This window comes from Bombina bombina, chromosome 3 (assembly GCF_027579735.1).
Source record: "Bombina bombina isolate aBomBom1 chromosome 3, aBomBom1.pri, whole genome shotgun sequence".
In the NCBI taxonomy this organism is placed as follows: Eukaryota; Metazoa; Chordata; class Amphibia; order Anura; family Bombinatoridae; genus Bombina; species Bombina bombina.
In genome coordinates this window covers 1061363311-1061380810 of record NC_069501.1, presented here as the reverse complement: position 1 = coordinate 1061380810, position 17500 = coordinate 1061363311, and positions in this window count along the sequence as shown.

The window sequence follows — 17500 nt, the reverse complement described above, 5'->3', positions numbered from 1 at the left end:
TAAGTCTAACCCCCAGATAGGTACTCACGGATCCTGAAGTCCGGCGGTGAAGTCTTCTTCCAAGCGGCGACATCTTCTTCCATCGTGGCGACCTCTTCTATCTTCATCAAGGACTGCGGAACTGAAGACCGGCGACCCCGGAACTGAAGACCAGCGACCGTGGTGCCATGGAGCGTGGAAAATCCTCTTTGTATGATCACCGCAGTACACTGAATATTGAATTCAATGTACGCGTTTAAATATGGCGTACATTGCATTTCTATTGGCTGATTTGAATCTTCAGTTCTGCTGTCACTGGTCTTCAGCTCCGTGGTCCTGGAGGAAGATAGAAGAGGTCGCCGCGATTGAAGAAGATGTCGCCGCTTGGAAGAAGACTTCACCGCCGGACTTCAGGAACCGTGAGTACATATCTGGGGGTTAGAATTAGGCTTTTTTTTTTAAGTTTTTTTTTTTTTATTAGGGATTTAATGGGCACTTGTAAAAGAGCTGAATGCCCTTTTAAGGGCAATGCCCATACAAATTACCATTTTGGGGCAATGGGTAGTTTAGGATTTTTTAGTGTTAGATTTTTTTATTTTGGGGGGTTTGGTGGGTGGGGGTTTTTACTGTTAAGGGGAACTTAGTTTAGTTTAGATTAGGGGTGTTTTTATTTTGGGGGGGCTTTTTTATTTTTATAGGGTTTAGGTTTAATTTTTTTATTTTTGATAATTTGGTTTATTATTTTCTGTAATGTTAGACTTTTTTATTTTTTGTAATTTTAGATTAATTTAAACTTAGTTTTTTTATTTTTAAAATAATGTTAGGTTTTTAATTTTAATTGTAATTTAGTATTTTTTAATATTAGATAATTGGGGTTAATTTAGGGGGCTTAGGTTAGGAGGCTTAGTAATTTAATGAGTTCATTGTGTTGTGGGGGGTTGGTGGTTTAGGGGTTAATAGATTTATTAGGTTTATTGCATTGTGGTGGTTTGGCGGAGTAGGGTTAATATACTTTATTAGGTAGTTTGCGATGTGGGTGAATGGCGGATTAGGGGTTAACAGTTTAATTAGGCATATTGCGATGTGGGGGTTGGCAGATTAGGGGTTAATACACTTTATTAGTTATTGTGGTAGGGGATTGCGGTTGACAGGTACAGTATCTCACAAAAGTGAGTACACCCCTCACATTTTTGTAAATATTTTATTATATCTTTTTATGTGACACCACTTAAGAAATTACACTTTGCTACAATGTAAAGTAGTGAGTGTACAGCCTGTATAACGGTGTAAATTTGCTCTCTCCTCAAAATAACTCAACACACAGCCATTAATGTCTAAACCGTTGGCAACAAAAGTGAGTACACCCCTAAGTGGAAATGTCCTAATTGGGCCCAATTAGCCATTTTCCCTCCCCGGTGTCATGTGACTTGTTAGTGTTACAAAGTCTCAGGTGTGAATGGGGACCAGGTGTGTTAAATTTGGTGTTATCGCTCTCACACTCTCTCATACTGGTCACTTGAAGTTCAACATGGCACCTCATGGCAAAGAAATCTCTGAGGATCTGAAAAAAAGAATTGTTGCTCTACATAAAGATGGCCTAGGCTATAAGAAGATTGCCAAGATCCTGAAACTGAGCTGCAGCATGGTGGGCAAGACCATACAGCAATTTCACAGGACAGGTACCACTCAGAACAGGCCTTGCCATGGTCGACCAAAGAAGTTGAGTGCAAATGCTCAGCGTCATATCCAGAGGTTGTCTATGGGAAATAGACGTATGAGTGCTGCCAGCATTGCTGCAGAGGTTGAAGGGGTGCGGGGTCAGCCTGTCAGTGCTCAGAGAATACACTGCACACTGCATCAAATTGGTCTGCATGGCTGCCGTCCTAGAAGGAAGCCTCTTCTAAAGATGATGCACAAGAAAGCCCGCAAACAGTTTGCTGAAGACAAGCAGACTAATGACATGGATTACTGAAACCATGTCCTGTGGTCCGATGAGACCAAGATAAACTTATTTGGTTCAGATGGTGTCAAGCGTGTGTGGCGGCAACCAGGTGAAGAGTACAAAGACAAGTGTGTCTTGCCTACAGTCAAGCATGGTGGTGGGAGTGTCATGGTCTGGGCCTGCATGAGTGCTGCCAGCACTGGGGAGCTACAGTTCATTGAGGGAACCATGAATGTCAACATGTACTGTGACCTAGGGAAGCAGAGCATGATCCCCTTCCTTCAGAGACTGGGCCGGAGGGCAGTATTTCAACATGATAACGACCCCAAACACACTTCAAAGATGACCATTGCCTTGCTAAAGAAGCTGAGGGTAAAGGTGATGGACTGGCCAAGCATGTCTCCAGACCTAAACCCTATTGAGCATCTGTGGGGCATCCTCATACGGAAGGTGGGGGAGCGCAAGGTGTCTAACATCCACCAGCTCTGTGATGTTGCATGGAGGAGTGGAAGACCTGTGGCAACCTGTAAAGCTCTGGTAAACTCCATGACCAAGAGGGTTACGGCAGTGCTGGAAAATAATGGTGGCCACACAAAATATTGACCCTTTGGGCCCAATTCGGACATTTCCACTCACTTTTGTTGCCAACGGTTTAGACATTAATGGCTGTGTGTTGAGTTATTTTGAGGGGACAGCAAATTTACACTGTTATACAGGCTGTACACTCACTACTTTACATTGTAACAAAGTGTCATTTCTTCAGTGTTGTCACATGAAAAGATATAATAAAATATTTACAAAAATGTGAGGGGTGTACTCACTTTTGTGAGATACTGTAGATATTGCGCATGCATTAGGTGTTAGTTAATATTTTCAGGGAGTTACGGGAGTTACGGCACTTATATATTCGGCGCAAGGCTTACTGCCTATGTGTGGCGAGGTGAAAATGGAGTAAAAATTACTCCATTTTCGTCACGTAAGTCCTTGCACTGAATATGTGATACAGATTTGTGACACGGTTCTATGTTAGCTTATGGGAGTAAAAATAGCGGCCGATGGGTGAAATATACATGCGTGCCGTATATGTGATAGCAAAACCGGACTAAGCACCGGCTTCACCTGCTTTTGTGGGCGATGCCACATATGTTATCTCGCCCCTTATGTTTAAAATGCAGACACAAATATCTCCAGACACTCAGCGGGGTGGTATAGCAACTAAACAAAAGGATTGTCCTCTCCAGCCAATCACAAGAATAAAAGCAAAAAACAACTGTAAAGTGCGCATAAAACAGCAACCACACCAAACAGTATGTAAAATATATTTACTAAATAATGCAGATATATAAAAAACAGAAAATAAGGTCTAAAAACTAAGCCTAAAATCAAAAGACTAAACCACCGGTGGTAAGATTAATCAGTCTTATGTAGCTGACATCAAGATGTTGTAAGTGACCTGAGATAGAAAGAACACAAGTCTATATATCGATAATGTAATATTAAGCCGTTCAACCACAATCATTTAGACAAGCCAAGGGGATACATCCAAGAGGTGTTTGGCAGTACACATATAGCGCTCACCAGGTACAATGGACCTCAAGGGGACGTGACAACTTACTGCACCAGGCAGTTGTCCTTAGGTGAATTTGGATGCTGCCGCTTTGGCGTTCACACTCTGTGTGCGCTAGGGGACTTCCGTGTCTGCAATCACGTGACCGGCTGTTGGCCAATTAGAAACCTCTTTCTCTGTAGTGTTGTAAGTTCAGTACAGTCTACCAAAAAATAACAGAGTACTCTGTGTTCTCGTCTTAGGGACTGTTGAAGACAAAATCATCAGTCCCTAATACGAAAACACAGAGCACTCTGTTATTATTATTATTATTGATCTTATTGCCTTTTTTCAGCATATTCTATCTTACTGTATTTTTAAACTTACCTTATCTTTTATTTTATACATACTGTTTGGTGTCGTTGCTGTTTTATGCGCACTTTGCCTTTGTTTTTTGCAACAATCTCATGTTTGTCATACACCACACACACATACAAGTTATATTTTACTTAAAGAGACAGTAAACACCTTGAGATTTTTATTTATAATGTTTACTTATGCATAATGAAACAACTTTGCAATATATTTTCATTTTTTATTTTGCCCCCTTTTTATATAAGTTAGCTGTCAAAGAACTGTCAAACAGAGTACTTAAAGGGACATTAAACACAACATTTTTCTTTTATGATTCAGGCAGAGAATACAATTTTAAACAACATTCTAATTTCTTTCTATTGTCTAATTTGCTTCCTTCTTAAGATATCCTTTGTTGAAGAAATAGCAATGCACATGGGTAAACCAATCACACAAGTCATCTATGTGCTGCTAAAAATCAGCAAATGTTTGGGGTTATTGTCCCTTTAATACTGTCCCTTTTATCTGGGATACAATTAAAATCTGCTTTGTGTAAGACTTGCACTTTTCTTTATCAACATTTTATTTACATAGTAACTTATTACAATCTAAAAATGTTGTAAGAATATGGAGATGTATAAAGGGTGCATATGCTTTGTTTTATTATATCCTAACTATAAAAAAAATGACTAGAACCAAATTGAAAGTTCTCTATCATGAGGGAATCACAAGGATAAATTAAGAATTTGATTAAAAGAGCATGAGAAGAAAATTATGCAATGGCCTTTAAAAACGTACCCGATGTGTGTTTTATCCCTGACAAAGCCGTAACAGCAATAGTTCCAGAATATTCTTTTTAGATGTATGGAAGTGAAAGGTGTAAAATAAATAAAGTACATTTATGGGGTGTTGCCTGCTGCCGCATAAACCAGACATTTGATTCACTTTGCTCCTCAAAAAAATAACAATCACACATTTAAAAAAAAGGACATCAACAGGAACTAAAACATTCACCAAGATTGAAGATTTAGGATTACATAGGACCTAGATTACAAGTGGAGCTTGTGGGAAACATAAACAATATGGAGGTTGCAATATGTTTACCGCAAGAACCCATATTACAAGACTGGTGTTAACTGACGCTCCCTATACTTTTTAATGTAGAGAAATGGAAACTTATTGTTTAAACCTTGTACTATAGCGATAATAACACTGGCATATTCAAAACACACTGATGCAGTTCTAGATGTACGCAATGGTCTGGTCATAATTGCAATATGTATTATTCATCTATTTAAATGGTTTTTACCTTTTATTTATTTTTTCCCTACTTTCCACTTTACTTCCATTATCAAATTTTGCACAGTCTTTTTATATGCACACTTTATACAGCACCAGCTCCTACTGAGCATGTGCAAATGCTCACGGGGTATACGTATACTAGTATGTGATTAGCTGATGTCTGTCACATGATACAGGGGGGGGGGGGCGTAAAATTGGAGAACAGATTAATTTGCCAGAAAAAAAAATATATTGCTTATTCAAAATTTAGAGTGTTATTGCATTGTCTTTTTAATACTCACTTGTTAATTATGCATTTCTACTGTATTTAGTGGTCCTTCAAGTGAATACACTAGATAACAGGGAGTCAGACTTGCTCTTGCCTAGATCAGTCAAAATCTAACCTGTTTCAAAGATGTCATCTCCAATATCACACAGAGGGCAGGGCTACATTGTGCAAGAAAACAAGTATGCTGTTTGCTGTTTGTTTACACAATCTGTTTCTTTTTAGGTTTATTTTGATTTAACATATTTGTTTTTACAGAATAAGCACTGTTTAATATCCCTATAAGGCTGTATTCATATCTGTTTTATAGTCCTAAACTATTGGTTGGTCCTGAAATTTAAATATTTAACTATATTAAATAGCAAGTTATATGCAATGAGGGGTAGTTATCAAGCCGTCTACTTTACCTGCCTTCGCCGGTCCAATACGCCGCCTAAGCTCGCCTACCATCGCCGCCACGGACCTGAATACGTTCGCCTAAGTTATCAAAAAAGCTGTCAAAAATTTGCGCACCAAGTACGGGGCGATGAGCAGCGGATTGTGATAGTTATCACTCATCCGATCTCGCTGCTCTTCGGCTTTTTTACAGCTTTATTGACAAGCTGTCACTAAGCACCCACACTAACTACACTGTTCTACCCCCTATACCGGCGCCCCCGGAGCCCCCCGCAACTAAATAAAGTTACTAACCCCTAAACCGCCGCTCCTAGACCCCGCCGCCACTATAATAAACTTATTAACCCCTAAACCGCCGCTCCTAGACCCCGCCGCAACTCTTATAAATGTATTAACCCCTAAACCGCCGCTCCCGGACACCGCCGCCACCTACATTATACCTAGTAACCCCTATCCTGCCCCCCCTATACCGCTGCCACCTATAATAAATTTATTAACCCCTATCCTGCCGATCCCGGACTCCGCCGCAACTAAATAAATAGTTTAACCCCTAAACCGCTGCTCCCGGAAACTTATTAACCCTTAATCTGCCCCCCCTACACCGTCGCCACCTATAATAAAATTATTAACCCATATCCTGCCCCCCCTACACTGCCGCAACTCTAATAAAATTATTAACCCCTAAAGCTAAGTCTAACACTAACCCTAACACCCCCCTAACTTAAATATTAATTAAATACATCTAAATAAATTTAACTCTTATTAACTAAATTAATCCTATTTAAAACGAAATACTTACCTTTAAAATAAACCCTAATATAGCTACAATATAAATAATAATTATATTGTAGCTATCTTAGGATTTATATTTATTTTACAGGCAACTTTCAATTTATTTTAACTAGGTAAAATAGCTATTAAATAGTTATTAACTATTTAATAGCTACCTAGTTAAAATAAAGATAAATTAACCTGTAAAATAAAAACTAGCCTAAGTTACAATTACACCTAACACTACACTATACTTTAATAAATTATTCCTATTTAAAACTAAATACTTACCTGTAAAATAAACCCTAAGATAGCTACAATGTAATTAACAATTACATTGTAGCTATTTTAGGATTTATATTTATTTTACAGGTAACTTTGTATTTCTTTTAGCTAGTTAGAATAGTTATTAAATAGTTATTAACTATTTAATAACTACCTAGCTAAAAGAAATACAAAATTACCTGTATAATAAATCCTAACCTAAGTTACAATTAAACCTAACACTACACTATCATTAAATTAATTAAATTAATTAGCTACAAATAACTACAATTAAATACAATTAAATAAACTAACGACGACTAACGACGAATGACAATACCTTTAAGTGACGTCATCCAAGATGGCGTCACTCGAATTCCGATTGGCTGATAGGATTCTATCAGCCAATCGGAATTAAGGTAGAAAAATCTGATTGGCTGATTGAATCAGCCAATCAGATTCAAGTTCAATCCGATTGGCTGATTGGTTCAGCCAATCGGATTGAACTTGAATCTGATTGGCTGATTCTGTCAGCCAATCAGATTTTTCTACCTTAATTCCGATTGTTTAATTCTGATTGTTTAATTTAGAATAGGGTAGGGCATTTTTTTTATTTTGGGGGGCTTTGTTATTTTATTAGGGGGCTTAGATTAAGTGTAAGTAGCTTAAAATTGTTGTAACATTTGTTAAACGTTTGTAACTTATTTTTTTTTATTTTTTGTAACAGCTTTTTTTATTTTTTGTACTTTAGTTAGTTTATTTAATTGTATTTAATTGTAGTTATTTGTAGCTAATTAATTTAATTAATTTAATGATAGTGTAGTGTTAGGTTTAATTGTAACTTAGGTTAGGATTTATTTTACAGGTAATTTTGTATTTCTTTTAGCTAGGTAGTTATTAAATAGTTAATAACTATTTAATAACTATTCTAACTAGCTAAAATAAATACAAAGTTACCTGTAAAATAAATATAAATCCTAAAATAGCTACAATGTAATTATTAATTACATTGTAGCTATCTTAGGGTTTATTTTACAGGTAAGTACAGTGAGGCCTCGGTTTACGAATTTAATTCGTTCTCCGGGTCGTTTCGTATTGCGAAAAATTCGTAAACCGAAACACGGTTTCCCATAGGAATGCATTGAAAATCAATTAATGCGTTCCGGAGGTCCGAAAAAATTCAAGTAAAGTGTCCAAAAAAGGCTCCAAAAGGCTTAACAACTTGCTGCAAATGGCTCCAATGTCTCCAAAAGGCTCCACAACTTGCTGCAAATGGCTCCAAAAGGCTTAACAACTTGCTGCAAATGGCTCCAAAAGGCTCAACAACTTGCTGCAAAATGGCTCCAAAACCTCTCCAACACCTCTACACTGGTACCCAAACTTCATTAATTCAATCATACTTGAGTATGCAGGGGGCACAGGGGCCACTGGTTTCGTATTGCGAAAAATATTCGTAAACCGAGGGGGGCAAACCGGCATTTTGACCGGCATTTTGTTTCGTATTGCGAAAAAAATTCGTAAACCGAGTCAAATTTTCTTCAAATTTTGATTTCGTAAACCGAAATTTCGTATACCGAGTCGTGCGTAAACCGGGGCCTCACTGTATTTAATTTTAAATAGGATTAATTTATTAAAGTATAGTGTAGTGTTAGGTGTAATTGTAACTTAGGTTAGGATTTATTTTACAGGTAAATTTGTCTTTATTTTAACTAGGTAGCTATTAAATAGTTAATAACTATTTAATAGCTATTGTACCTAGTTAAAATAAATTGAAAGTTGCCTGTAAAATAAAAATAAATCCTAAGATAGCTACAATATAATTATTAGTTATATTGTAGCTATATTAGGGTTTATTTTAAAGGTAAGTATTTAGTTTTAAATAGGATTAACTTGGTTAATAAGATAAATATTACTTAGATGTATTTAATTAATATTTAAGTTAGGGGGGGTGTTAGGGTTAGACTTAGTTTTAGGGGTTAATAATTTTATTACAGTGGCGGCGGTATAGGGGGGCAGGATAGGGGTTAATAAATGTATTATAGGTGGCGACGGTGTAGGGGGGGCAGATTAGGGGTTAATAAGTTTAATATAGGTTGCGGCGGGGTCCGGGAGCGGCGGTTTAGGGGTTAAACTATTTATTTAGTTGCGGCGGGGTCCGGGATCGGCAGGATAGGGGTTAATAACTTAATTCTAGGTGGCGGCGGTATAGGGGAGCAGGGTAGGGATTAGTAGGTATAATGTAGGTGGCGGCGGGGTCTGGGAGCGGCGGTTTAGGGGTTAATACATATATTATAGTTGCAGCGGGGACAGGGAGCGGCGGTTTAGGGGTTAATAAGTTTATTATAGTGGAGGCGGGGTCCGGGAGCGGTGGTTTAGGGGTTAATAAGTTTAGTATAGTTGCGGCGGGGTCCGGGAGCAGCGGTTTAGGGGTTAATAAGTTAAGTATAGTTGCGGCGGGGTCCGGGAGCGGCGGTTTAGGGGTTACTAGGTATAATGTAGGTGGCGGTGGGCTCCAGGAGCGGTGGTTTAGGGGTTAATAAGTTTATTATAGTTGCGGCGGGGTCCGGGAGCGGCGGTTTAGGGGGTAATACATTTATTTAGTTGCGGCGGTGTAGGGGGGGCAGATTAGGGGTGTTTAGACTCGGGGTACATGTTAGGGTGTTAGGTGTAGACAGCTCTCATAGGAATGAATGGGATTTCTGGCAGCAGCGAACATGAACTTTCGCTATGGTCAGACTCCCATTGATTCCTATGGGATCCACCGCCACCAGGGCGGCGGTTTGAAAACCAGGTACGCTGGGCCGGAAAAGTGCCGAGCGTACCTGCTAGTTTTTTGATAACTCCCAAAAGTAGTCAGATTGTGCCGCACTTGTGTGCGGAACATCTAGAGTAACGTAAGAACCGATCTGTGTTGGACTGAGTATGGCGGATCGAAGCTTACATCACAAAATTCTACTTTTGCCGGTATCTAGGGCTTAATAACTAAGGCGAATCAGCCTCGCCTCAAATACGCTGCAGAATTCCAGCGTGTTTGAGGTAGACACGTTGATAACTACCCCTCAATGTCTCATAGCAGACAAGAACCAATAGAAATGTGAGAATACATAAATCATGATCGCAACATCGGAAAACCATTGTTTAACCCCTTAACGACCAACGACCTACAGGGTATGTCCTACAAAAAACGGTCGTTAACGACCAAGGACATACCCTGTACATCGTCAGGGTTTCAAGCGGTGGAAGCGATCCTGATCGCTTCCAGATGCTTTAAGGGTATTGCAGTGATGCCTCGATATTGAGGCATCATGCAATACTCTTTACTAACCATCCGATGCAGAGAGAGCCACTTGGTTTGTCAACTACACTACACTAAAGCTAAATTTAACCAAGTTTGTGAAAAAGTGAACAATTTTTTGTATTTGATCGCATTTGACGGTGAAATGGTGGCATGAAATTTACCAAAATGGGCCTAGATCAATACTTTGGGTTGTCTACTAAAAAATATATATATATACATGTCAAGGGATATTCAGGGATTCCTGAAAAAAAATCAGTGTTTCAATGTAACTATCACTAATTTTGATGGTTTGGTGGTTGTAGATGTGTAACATATTTTGGGGGTCAAAGTTAGAAAAAGTGTGTTTTTTTTATTTTTTCAGCATATTTTAGATTTTTTTTATAGCAAATTATATGATATGATGAAAATAATGGTATCTTTAGAAAGTCCATTTAATGGCGAGAAAAACTGTATATAATATGTGTGGATACAGTAAATGAGTAAGAGGAAAATTACAGCTAAACACAAACACAGCAGAAATATAAAAATAGCCCTGGTCCCAAACAGTCAGAAAATTGAAAAGTGCTCTGGTCACTAAAGGGTAAAAGTACTTCTTGCAATGACTTTAAGGGTTTGATTTATCAAGTGTAGAGCAGACATGATTTGCTATAGCGAATCCTGTCCGCTGGACATTGCAGAATGATGACAGCATACGCTGTCCACATTTATCATTGCACAAGCATTCCACCAGAAATGCTTGTGAAATGCCATCCTCTGACACAGTCTTGATAAAGGCGCAAGTTACAGCGCTGAAACGCGTAGAAAACCCGACATTGAGTGTGGATACTATTGGCTCCAGCAGAAGAATTACAGGAACACCCCCCCCCCACGATCCGGTTACCCGATAGGTCCTCCGTGCACCACGTCAGACGGACATCAAACACACCTGGGTAGGAAGCAGTTGCGGAAGAGACTCAAACGGCGGCACGCCGACTGGAGAAACAACAAACTTAGCCTGCACACAGAAGCACTCTTCCCAGAACCCACGGCATCACGAAAAAGTTCACAATATCACGGAGGTAAGGGATATCGGAGGTCCGGTTAGGGGGAGTCTAGCTGAAAATTTATTTTTATCATTGGGACTTTTTAATCTAAGGACTAGTTGTGGCCACAACTTAGGAATATCCTATCAGATATATCACTAAAGGATCATAATATCTGAACTCACTGAACACCATCAAGTTTTTTTTTAAAAATTATAATTTCATAGGATATGGACATGCTCTAATATATATGCTTTAATTACAATGATACAGAATATTTTATGAATTGTCTTTATTAGCAGTACCTGTTTTTTAAACATGTTTTAAATAAAAAAAAATTCTTAACAACTGTTTAATTTATTTTTTTATTCACTTATAAGTATATTCACAATATTGTGCATACATCACGGATAGAAGTTTTAAGGAATATAGAACACCGGAAACAATAAGAATAGGAGTAATATCAATAGCATCTGATGTGGATGGAAATAATTATAAACGCACATATATAAATACACTTCACTTGAAAATGATTTTGAAACAATATATATTGTTACATAAGGCAACATTATAATTGCCGATTAGGGGAATAACTACTAATATAATTTTAACACGAAGTAAACACTTTGTAGAACAACACTGGCACATTAATTTACTTACACAATAATTTAGGATTCTCGTGAGAAGATTTTAAGGAATTTAAAGAATAGTTAAGAATCACAGTCCAACTCACAGCTCTTTTTGAGCGCTCCCCACCCCCACCTTGCACATGCCATCCTCTGCTCACTGGTGGCCAATCGGCAATTAGAAGGGGCTATCAATCATCTCGATCGTACCTTTTAGGTGGGAGAGAGGTTAAGGAGCAGTGGTCTTACGACTGCTGCTTCTTAACTTTTGTTTCAGGCGAGCCTGAAACAATGGGCCTCGGAAGCAACATCATTGATAAATGCAACCCTATCTATACTATAATCGTGTTTTTAACGCGTCCGTCTTTGTCGCTAGTTGCGCACGCATTCGCAAAGGAATGTTGGCTGCACAGTCGAAGAGCTAGGTTTTGAGGTCCTTTCTGAACTTTGTAAGGGAGGTGGATTGTCTGAGGTGCAGCGGCAGGGTGTTCCATGTCTTTTCTGCCATGTGGGAGAAGTATCTTCCTGCCCGCTTTGGATTTGCTGATGCGGGGGATGACTGCGAGTGCTTGCTTGACCGATCAGAGTTGTCTGGCAGGGGTGTAGAAATTTACGCGGTGGTTGATGTATTCGGGTCCGATGTTGTGTAGGGCCTTGAACGCGTGGGTAAGGAGCTTGAAGGTGATTCTCTTGTTGATGGGGAGCCAGTGAAGGTTCCTTAGGTGTTCAGTGATGTGGCATTGAAGAGGGATGTCGAGGATGAGTCTGGCTGAGGCGTTCTCGATACGTTGGAGTCTCTTTTGGAGTTTGATGGTGGAGCCGGCGTAGAGTGCGTTGCCGTAGTCCAACCGGCTGCTGACAAGGGCATAGGTGACTGTTTTCCTGGTTTCGGTAGGGATCCACTTGAAGATTTTTCGTAGCAGGTGGAGGATGTGGAAGCATGTTGAGGTGATGGCATTGATTTGTCGGTTCATGGAGAGTGATGAGTCCAGGATGAAGCCTAGATTTCGTGTGTGGTCAGTTGGGGTTGGAGGGTGACCGAGGGCTGTGGGCCACCAGGAGTCATCCCAATGCAGATTTATTGGGTCCGAGGAGGAGGACTTCGGTTTTGTCTGTGTTCAGTTGGAGCTGGTTGTCATTCATCCAGGCGGCGACTGCTGTCAGGCCTTCGTGGACGTTCTTTTTGGCGGTGGTGGGATCTCAGGTGAGTGAGATGATTAACTGGGTGTCATCAGCGTAGCAGATGATGTTGAGGATGTGGCGTCGGACGATGGCTGCGAGAGGGGCCATGTAGATGTTGAAGAGGGTGGGGCTCAGCTAAGAGCATTGCGGTACACCAGAGTTGACTGGTGTGGGTTTGGAGCAGAAGGGCAGGAGTCTGACTTTCTGGGTACTGCCCGTGAGGAAGGAGGTGATCCATTCCAGGGCTTTGCTGCGGAAGCCGGTATCGTGTAGGCGGGTGCGGAGGGTGTTGTGGTCGACAGTGTCAAAGGCTGCTTAGAGGTCTAAGAGGATGAGGGCGGCAGTTTCTCCTCGGTTGAGCATGGCACATCTGAGGTGGCGAGGAGGGCGGTCTCGGTGCTGTAGTTGCTTCTGAAACTGGATTGGGAGTGGTCCAGGGTGTGGTTGGCCTCAATGTGGTCAATAAGTTGAGAGTTGATGGACTTCTCTATGACTTTGGCCGGGAAGGGGAGTAGAGAGATGGGGTGGTAGTTATTCGGGTCCTTGGGGTCTGCCGAGGGTTTCTTCAGCAGGGGTTTCAGTTCCGTGTGCTTCCAGACATCCGGGAAGGTGCCGGTTTTGATGGAGCAGTTGATGGTGTGGCAGAGTTCAGGAGCGATGGTGTTGCTTGCTTTGTTGAATATGTGATGTGAGCATGGGTCCGAGGGTGTGCCAGAGTGGATGGATATCATGATTCTGAGGGTGTCCTCTGTGGTGAGTGGGCTCCAGATAGTCCGTGTGGAGTGTGGGGGGGGAGAATTTGTGGAGTGTGAGGGGTGTCGTTGGGTGTAGGCGAGTGGGTGGTGGAGGTTGAGTTATGAGGTGTGAAACTGTCATAGATGTGGAGGATCTTGCGGTAGAAGTGTGCAGTGAGGGTATTGCAGAGGTCCTGGGAGGAAGGGATGTTGGTGGTGTCGCTGTTGGTTTTATAGAATTCCTTGATGACTGAGAACAACTCCTTGCTGTTGTGTGCGTTAGAGTTGATTCTGTCTTGGATGGCTGTTTTTTTGGTAGTTTTTATGAGGTGGTGGTGGGTGGTGATTGCTTCCTTAAAGGCAGCTTTTTCCAGAAGGATTTTTCTGGATTGCCAGGTTCTTTCCAATCGTCTGCAGTGGTGTTTGGAGTCCTGAAGGGCCGGGGTGAACCAGCTGGCCTTGTTAGTGGTTTGGCGGCTGGACGTTTTTTTGAGGGGGGCAAGGGTGTTGGAGCAGTCTGTAATCCAGAGGTAGAGGTTGCGGGTGGAGGAGTTGGCGTCTGTGGAGGTAGGTGGGGAGGATTTGTTTAGGGTGCGGTGTAGTTGGTCTTGGGTGATGTTGTTCCAGTTTCTGCGGGGCGGGTGGTACTGTCGGAGGTGAGTGGTGGGTTTGTTGAAGGAAAAGTTTATGCAGTGGTGGTCAGTCCAGAGGAGTTTGGTGATGTTATTGACTGAGATGTGGTTGTCTGAGGAGAAGATCAGGTTGAGGGTGTGGCCGGCTGCGTGGGTTGGGTAGTTTACGAGTTGCTTCAGTCTGATGGTTCCGAGGTTTTCCAGGAGGGTGGAGGTGTTGTGATCGTTGGGGTTATCAAGATGGAAGTTGAGTTCAACAAGGAGGATGTAGTCCATTGAGGCGAGGGCATGGGGTGCAATGTGGTCGGTGATGGAGTCGCAGAAGGCGGGACGAGGTCTGGGAGGTCTGTAGATGAGGGTGCCACGGAGGGTGGTGTTGGGGTTGACCTGGATCTTGAAGTGTAGGTGTTCCAGGCCTGGTGAATGGTCATCGGAGCTGGTTGGGACTTGGATGGTGTGTTTGTGGATAATGGCGATGCCTCCTCCAGGTCAGTTGCTGCAGGCTTTGTGGCAGATCTTGTAGACTTTGGGTATTGCAGTGGCGATGTCCGGTGCTGATGTGGGGTTTAGCCCGGTCTCGGTGAGGAAGGCAACGTCTGGGGAGGTGGAGTCTAGCAGGTTCCAGAACGGGATGATTGACACCCCCTGCTAGCAGCCGATTGGTTGCAAATGTGCAGAGGGTGCATTGCACAAGCATTTCACCAGAAATGCTTGTGCAATGATAAATGCCAACATGATAAATTTCTCCAGTTTAGCGTATAGATGATTAGCTCGTAGACAGGATAACACATTTCTCACATGAACATAATCTTGTTGTGCAGAAAAAGAGTAAATGAGTATGTTGTCAAGGTAGGTTACTACATAAATGTCCAGGATATCACAAAAAATGTCATTGACAAATCTCTGAAAGGTAGCAGGGGCATTGCACACACTATAGGGCATTGCAGTGTATTCATAGTGCCCATAAAGGGAACGAAAGGCAGTTTTCCACTCATCTCCTCTCTGTACTCATACAAGTTTGTAGGCACCTCTTAGATTTTACTGAAGATAACTGCTGGTCTGAGTTGATACATACTTTTTGGAATAAGTGGTAATGGATCTTTATTTTTACAGTAATGGCATTGAGGCCTCGGAAGTCTATGCATTGATGAAATCCTCGATCCTTTTTGCTGACAAAGTGTATGCCAGCCCCAGCAGATGACTTGGTTGGTTTGATGAGCACTTTCTGAAGATTTTCTTCAATTTATTCCTTTAACACCTTTAACTCTGGTTCTGATAATGGATAAATGCAACTGAAGAGAATTGGAGCCCCAGGGAGTAGATCAATTGGGCAATCATATTCCCTATGGGGAGGGAGAGTATCAGCTCCTTTCAGTACAAGAAGAGGTTAAGCAACCTTCTTCTTTGCTTTTAGGCTGTAGAGAGGGGACCTCGGACATCTCTTATTTGCATGGGTTCTTCAGCGGAGACAGCTGGTGAAGGTGGAGGCAGAGGGTGAACATACCACTTGTGAGGATGGTTATAGGCAGCAGCTTTTTCCATGTGCCTCTCCCTAAGGTCGGTGGTTGATCTGAGTTTACAAAAAGATTAGGCTTCTAGAGTCTTAGGGACCCCTACTTGTGCTAGTTAATTTTTCAAAGCATCAGACAGGCCCAACTATTGAATTGATCCAGGAGAGCAGCTTCATTCCTGGCTGTAAGTGTGTTAAGGTGACAAAACTCAATTATATATTCTTCCACATCTCTTTTACCTTGTTTAAGGGCACGGATCTTAGATTGTGCAGTAGAGGTCTTGGGGTCTTCATATAGTGACTCAAGACTTTGTAAACAATGGTCCCAAGACTCAAGTAGAGGGCTGCCTTTGAGTAACAAGGAGTTGGTGAGCCCATAACTGTGGTTCACCAGAGAGAAGTGAAATAACAGTCTGTACATGTATAAAGTCTGAGTGAAAAGTTCTAGGTTGCAGAATAAACAAATTCTGGCAAGAGGTGATAAATGTCTGAAATTTAGACCGATCCCCATTAAGGGCTAGATTACAAGTGGCGTGCAAACGTTTGTACGAAGATTTTCGCTATCGTTTGCGTGCAGGATAAATTGCACTCATATTACAAGTTGAGCGCAATCGTAATTTACGCTAGAATCATTACCTCAATCTCAAAGTTGTGGTTAACTATTTTGCAAAATTAAAAAGTGTCACAAAACCCATCAAAAATACAGTTACCCTCATAGTAACGCTGTCTAATAAAAAATATTCAAAAAAATATTTCACAAAAAAGTTACAAGGAATCAAAGGTGAGATGAGATCTCTGGTGTTAGAAAAAAAGGCAGGCAAAGGACTTTAAAAATTGAGATCCATACATATACATCTTTCTATATCGGACCATGTCCGCTCGCACCACAGTAAATAGGCCCCTAAGAGACAACCAAGTTATGAGAAAAGCGTGAAATGTAAATAGATGTATTTCTTTAGAAAAAAAAGAATAAAAGAATTGTGAATAAATCGTCTGGTTGATTGGAATAAGCACAATTAAAGGGATTCCATTAGGGCATGCAATTTTAAACAACTTTCCAATTACTTTTATCTTCAAATTTGCTTTGGTCTCTTGGTTATTCTTTGTGGAAAGCTGAACCTAGCTAGGTTCATATGCTAATTTCTAAGCCGTTGAACTGCCTCTTTATCTCAGTGTATTTTGACAGTTTTTGACAGTTAGACACTGCTAGTTATATGTGTGTCATATAGATAAGATTGTGCTCACCCCGTGGAGTTATTTAAGTGCCAGCACTGATTGGCTAAAATGCATGTCTGTCAAAAGAACTAAGATAAGGAGACACTCTGCAGAGGCTTAGATACAAGGTAATCATAGAGGTAAAATGTGTATTAATATAACAGTGTTGGTTATGCAAAACTGAGGAATGAGTAATAAAGGGATTATCTATCTTTTTAAAAAAATAAAAATTCTTGAGTAGACTGTTCCTTTAACAGTCCTTATACATAGTATTGCAATCCATCTTAAAAAAACAAACAAAAAAAAAAACTTTTTACGCCAGTTTTAGATTTCCAATTCAACACACCCAACCTGCTGACATTTTCTCAGTGGACATTTTGAACATTGATGTACACAACTAAAATAAAGCAAAATTACAATGATAATTGAACATTTATTTAGATTTTCATAAAGTTGGAAAAT